Source organism: Oryx dammah, unplaced genomic scaffold (assembly GCF_014754425.2).
Source record: "Oryx dammah isolate SB20612 unplaced genomic scaffold, SCBI_Odam_1.1 HiC_scaffold_10, whole genome shotgun sequence".
Taxonomy (NCBI): Eukaryota; Metazoa; Chordata; class Mammalia; order Artiodactyla; family Bovidae; genus Oryx; species Oryx dammah.
Genome location: NW_024070194.1, coordinates 5,178,094 through 5,183,959, shown reverse-complemented (window position 1 = coordinate 5,183,959; position 5,866 = coordinate 5,178,094). Strand labels below are relative to the sequence as shown.

At 51.6% G+C, this 5,866-nt stretch overlaps 1 long non-coding RNA gene across 1 annotated transcript; it reads right to left on the bottom strand.

Moving 5' to 3' along the window:
- Positions 1 to 791: 791 nt before the first annotated feature.
- On the bottom strand, positions 792 to 1,435 carry LOC120869103. Its single transcript, XR_005722429.1, has 2 exons — positions 1,345 to 1,435; positions 792 to 1,246 (listed from the first exon to the last, which is right to left on the bottom strand). It is a non-coding gene; the product is annotated as an uncharacterized LOC120869103 (long non-coding RNA).
- Positions 1,436 to 5,866: the final 4,431 nt, after the last annotated feature.

Sequence of the window (5,866 nt, the reverse complement as noted above, 5' to 3'; positions counted from 1 at the left end):
CTGGGGCCTTAATTATAACACGTCCGTCCCATAATGACACGGTGTTATAAACGGCACACAAAGTGTACTAATCTGATATTATATCTGGGCTTTTTACAATAGATACAATCAACCGACTGTAGTTTGCTAACTCATTCTCGACCTATCTCCACGCTCCACCTAGATTATTATCAGCTTCCTTAATTAAGTGGAAGGCAGAGCTCTGCAGGCAATGCCCACAGCCCCAGCACCACTGAGTCCAGCCCAGCCCTCCCATAAGCCGGGATAATAGCTACTCCCACATGGGGTGAGGCTTCCACTGCCTCCTCCATCCCAAACCCTTGTCCCAGGCTTGGGTGGGACAGGCCTGTTCAAGGCCTCCTGAACCACGAGTGCTAACCACCAAGGGCTCAAGCTGGTGGCCTGTGGGCCTGCTTGGCTTCGAGGCACATTGGGTTTGGCCCTTGCAGTGCTTTTGCTGAAAGTTAAAATGAGTTGCCAACCCTGAAAATTAAGGATATTGTGCAGAAACATCCACACTTCTGGCTTCCCTTGAGAAACGAGAGGATCCAGGAACCCTGGGTTTGTAAATGCTGTGTGTTGGAGCCGAGGAATGGCTGCTGCCAAGGGCCCTACCCGGCCACAGCCACCCCCAACCTGTTTCACTTTTGTGTCCCTCTCTGACTCTTGTGGGCAGCTGAGTTTGTGACCGCAGCTGTAGGGTTAGAGGTCAGTTACCCATTTGAGAGATGGGACACTGAGGCTCAGAAAGAGCGTGTGACTTAACTAATATTGCATGGTGAGCCCGGAACTCAGGTCACAATCCTTTACTAAGTCTTTACTGAGTGCCTACTGTATGCCAGGCCCAGGGACACACACAGCGAGAGTGTGGTAAATATCATCCTGCCTTCTAGAGGTAACACTCTTCTGCTCTCCACGGCCATAATGCCATCTTTATTGCTGGGTAACGGTATCTGTTGGAGACAGGTCCTTTCTCATTCCCTTGAAGTAGCTGGAAGTAGATTTTTTATAGCTGCTGGACTCCATCTTGGGACAGGAAGTGGAAGCAGCCATCTTGGAAGGAAACCCTTGGAAGAGTTCCCATTACAAGGCTGCCCCTACTTTTCAATCTGGGCTCTCAGAGAGCAGGAGGGGGTGACAGGGTCGGCTGACAGGCATGGAGGGTGGGAGTGAGGGTGCGTGGTGGGGAAGTGGGCAGAGAAGGCACAGGAGTATCAGCTAGACAGAATCGGAGGGCTTGTCCATCCTGACTGAACCAAAGGTCAATCAATCAGGCTTCTCCCACTCCCTTCCAAAAGACAAAATGTGAAGGGACAAGTCACCAGAACACCCAAGTTACCCCACTTGGTAGTCCGGGACAAAGGCGTTTGCTCAGCCAGCTTGGGAGACATCACTCCTCCCACCCCGGCACCACAGCGCCAGCCCTGGTCAGGAGGAGAAACTGCAGCCGGGAACGTCTATCCCCAGCCCCTCAGTCCTGGACCCTGCTTGGGTCTCACTGAGCCCAGGGCCATCGGGCTATGGCAGACCTGCTGGCCTCCCAGGAGCCACATATGAAGAGGGTTCAGCTGCCCGCACGCTCTGTGGAGTGGCTCCTTACTGACGCGGGGCCGGGGGGATGAATAACAGTCCCAGCCATCATGTGCGTTTGCTAAAAATAAACTTGACATACTTTTGCGTTGGGAAACAATGTGGATTCCAAACATTCTCAAAGGGCAGAGAGGGGAAAAAAGGGAAGAATGGAAATCAAGTTTTTGAGCTTAGTAATTAATTAGCCTGTAAACAAATGACTCACGCTCTTTCCTGGCTATTTTTCTTTCCATTTTGCGTGGATTTTCGTAGGAGTAGGGGGAGGGAGGCCAAGTGAACCGAACACAGAGGCAAGACTGGACCCAGATCTGTCTCCCTGGGGTGCAGGATGGCAGCTGTTGGAGGAGGAGTCGGCCAGCTGGAGAAGGAGAGGCAGAGCTTCAGGTGGAGGGGACAGCTTGCTGCTCGCGGCAGCCCTGAGAGCTGAAAGAGCTTGGCACATTCCAGGAGCAGGGAGAAGCCTAGTGTGGCTTGAGTGGAGTAAGCAAGGGGGTAAAATCTGAGAGGTCCACAGGGGCCAGATCATTTGGAACCCTATCTGTTGCATGTACAGCGTCTAGACTCGACCTTGAAGACAGTGGGAGCCACAGAAAAGTTTTGAGCCAAGAAGGAATATCATCTCATTCATACAATGATGTTTAAAAATTGGGCGATCAGAATAATAAATTTGAAATGTACTCTGTTGTTTGGATGCTTCTTGTCTTTAGATTTCCCCAACGAATACTGATCCAGTGGCTGTATTTCTTGAGGGTTCCTAGGGTTAGTGTCTGTCTCTTCTTCATAGAACACCAGCCCCGTGATATCAGAGACTTTCTCGGTCTTGTTTACTTCTGTGCCCCTAGTGCCAAGACCAAGGCTTGGCACACAGTAGGAGCCCAGCAAATGCTTGTCAAGTGACTGAGCCCTCTCAGCAAGGTCAGCAGTCTCATTTCATTTTGTCAAAGGAGGAGCGGACGGTAGTGAGGGCCCCACAGCCAACCTGGGATGGTCCTGGGAAAGGCACATTTTATTTAGTTCAAAATAAGGAGAAGTTTTAAGGGGAAAATCACTTCTGTAAGGGACTGGGCTCTCCAGTAATGGGGGCATTCAAATAGGGTGCACACCACCAGCCCCACGGTACCTGTCTCTGATTTGAGACAGACTTCGTGCCAGCTCACAGATGTCGCCTGACAATGAGTGAGACTGGGGGTGTTGCCCATCGTGCTGAGAGGTCGAGACCTAGAGAGGAGGTGTGACATGTCCAAAGCCACACAGTCACAAGCGGGGGAGCCCACACTGGAATCCAGGTATGACGACGAGGGCTTTTGTTTTAACTCCTTTTCTGAGCCATCAACATTGGTTGAGTCTCAGCTCCACCACTTAGATGCTGTGTGACCTGGGGCAAGTCACTTTACCTTTCTGATCTTCCATGTCTTGCTACGTTAAATCGGGGTGTGGATACCTGCCTTGCAGGGCTGCTGGGCGGAGTTACGGAGGTCTGAGTGGATAACAGCCACACATGGTGCTCAGAGCTCATGGACCCCTCCTCTCTCTGCTCGGGTCCTTTTGACTTTGGCCCTCCTCTTGCGCTGTGGACCCCCTCTTTGGTCAGCCGCTCCCCAGAGTCTGGTATCCAGGCACCCACCGCCCACTGGGTGTTGAATCACCCATGCCATGCGCTTTTTGCCTTCTGCCTGCATTTTCTTCTTCCTCCTTTTTTTGGTAAACCTACTGCCTTGTCTGATTGCCAAAGGTCCTCTCAGGGAGTGGCGAGTGGGGCAGGGAGACCCCTTCATCCCACGAATGTTTCCACTGCTTCCTCATCCCTCCCACCCTCACCACGCCAGCTGAGATCACTAGGCACGAGGCTTGGACCAAGAGTGCAGATCACAGTTTGGGGTTTCATTAATCATTACGGAGCAGGTGGGGCTCTGGCTGGTCCAAGGCCCCCTGTGCGAGGTGTGGGGGCAGGCTGGGAGGACCTGGGGTGGAGGAGGGATGTCAAGGGAAAAATTCTAGGAACGATGGCGCTCACAGTCATGGCAAACAACTACAGTAAAAGCCAAACTGAGTGCCAGCGGGTGTGCAGTGATGGGGGCAAGCAGGGTGGTGGTGGTGGTGGGGCGACTGGGTTTGGAGACACTTCATGGAGAAGGTGTGTGTTGAGCCAGGTGTGCAGAGGGGAGATGAAGGGCTGGTTGTCGGGGTCAGCTCAGCTGGGCTTGAATCTCCTCTCTGCCCCCTTTCCCAGTAGGTGAACATGGTCAAGTTCGCGTCTCTCTCTGAGCCTCATTTAGAAAGTGAGATAATAATCATAGCATTCCACTCATTGAGGGTGGCGAGGACTAAGGGAGCCGACACAGATTAAGTGTCTAGAGCAGGGCCAGGCACACAGTGGAAGCACAGCCTTGGTAGCGCAGATGCAGTGCCCCGCAGCCCTGGGTCTGAGTCTCCGCCCTGCCTCTGTGGCTTGCTGTGGGGCTTAGGACTGGAGGTGTGAGATGTCCAGTCTGGCGCTTGGCGCTTAGTAGGTGCATGGTCAGGGGGAATGAAGTTAGGATCTTTGCATGCTCGATGCCCAGTGTGAGACCATCCTGACATCCTGGGTGGGCGGTGACTTCCCTTGTGAGGTGGGACGTTCCTACCGCTCTCACAGTGAGGAAACTGAGACTCAGGGACGTAAAGTCGTTAGCCAGAGATTGGACCCTCAGTCTGCTCAGCTCTGGAGCCTGTCTTTTTGTAAGCGGGGATGTCTCTGGGAGCATGCATTACTGGTGTACGCCCCACTGGGCCCCTTAGGGCCACCAAGGCTACAGATGGAACAGCCTTTAAAAGCTAAATAAAACAGTGCAAGTAGCAACTCTTGGCCCAAGATTCCGAGATCCAGCAGAGTGTTCCCAGGGTCCTTGTCTCAGGCTGGGGACCAGGAAGCGGCTTTGTGTATATGAGGGCTGGCTCAGGGTCTTGGGACAGGGGCAGCTCCTACCAGTTTTAGCCTGACCTTTCGCCTCCCACCCAACCAGCTTCATAGCACTCTATTTATTTATTTCGTTACTATTGGTCACTTTGGGCCACTTTTTTCAACTGTCCAGAATCTGAATCTCCTTCTAATGTTTGGAGAATTCCCGGCTCTATGAGCAGATTCTACTTTCCACAAAGGATGCTGGGAATATGAAGCTAGGTTTCCAGCCTCCCTTGCAGCTAGAGCATGGACATGTGACTGGGCTCGGCCAATCAGATGCACCATCCTGGACCCAGAGGGGGTCCATTCTGCCTCTATCCAGAGACTCTAGTTCCAGGCAGGTCAAGTCTCTCTCCTGCTCAGAATCTTCCATGGCTCCCCATTATCCCAATGTCCCATGAGAACCTCACCACCCCCGAGCGGTCTCCTCCTCACTTCTCCAGTCATTTGGGCCTCTCTCAGCTAAGCTCAACACTTCGAGCTCATCCCTGCTTCAGGACCGTGTGCTTCCTTTTCCTTCTTTTACACAGCTGAGGGAATGGGCTGAAGGGAACTAGGCAGGGCAGAAGGGGAGTTGGGATGGAGGTTGGCCTGGCCTCTGCCTCAGTCTTGCAGGAGTCTCAACCCTTGTCCCAGAAACTTCTACCTTCAGGAAGACAAGATGGAGCCTTTCCAAGAGCTGCAACTGTGTTCACCTCAGCTCAGCCTAACTTAACATTCTCAAGGGCAATGGGGTGGCAGTGATGGGGATGATACTGCCCCCAAGAGGATGGAAATTGATTCTTGTGGGGTGAAAATCTCTTAATGTTTTTATGTCTAAAGCACAGAAATGCGTACAAAAAAAAAACCAAACAGATATACAATAGTAGATTAGAAGACAGGCATCAAAACTTCACAGGGAGACAGGAAAACAAACAAACAAACCGTCTAAACATGCTCCTTGCATGCATGAAAGCATACTTAAGCACTCAGTTGTGTCCAACTCTTTGAGATCCCATAGACTGTAGCCTGCCAGGCTCTTCTGTCCATAGGATTTTTCAGGTGAGAATACTGGGATGGCTTGCCATTTCCTCCTCCAGGGAATCTGCACAACCCAGAGATTGAACCCGAGTCTCCTGCATTACAGGCAGATTCTTTACCCGCTGAGCCATCGGGGACGTCCATACACATGCTGTTAGGGGCAGCAATTAAAAAGAGTTGATTAACTTTGGTTTAACTCAATTCAGTTTAAAACTCACCTAATCTTGATTTGACTGAACTCCTCAACTCAACTCAACAAAACTCACTGCAGTCTAAACTCACACAGTTTAATTCCTCTCATCTCAGTTTATTTTG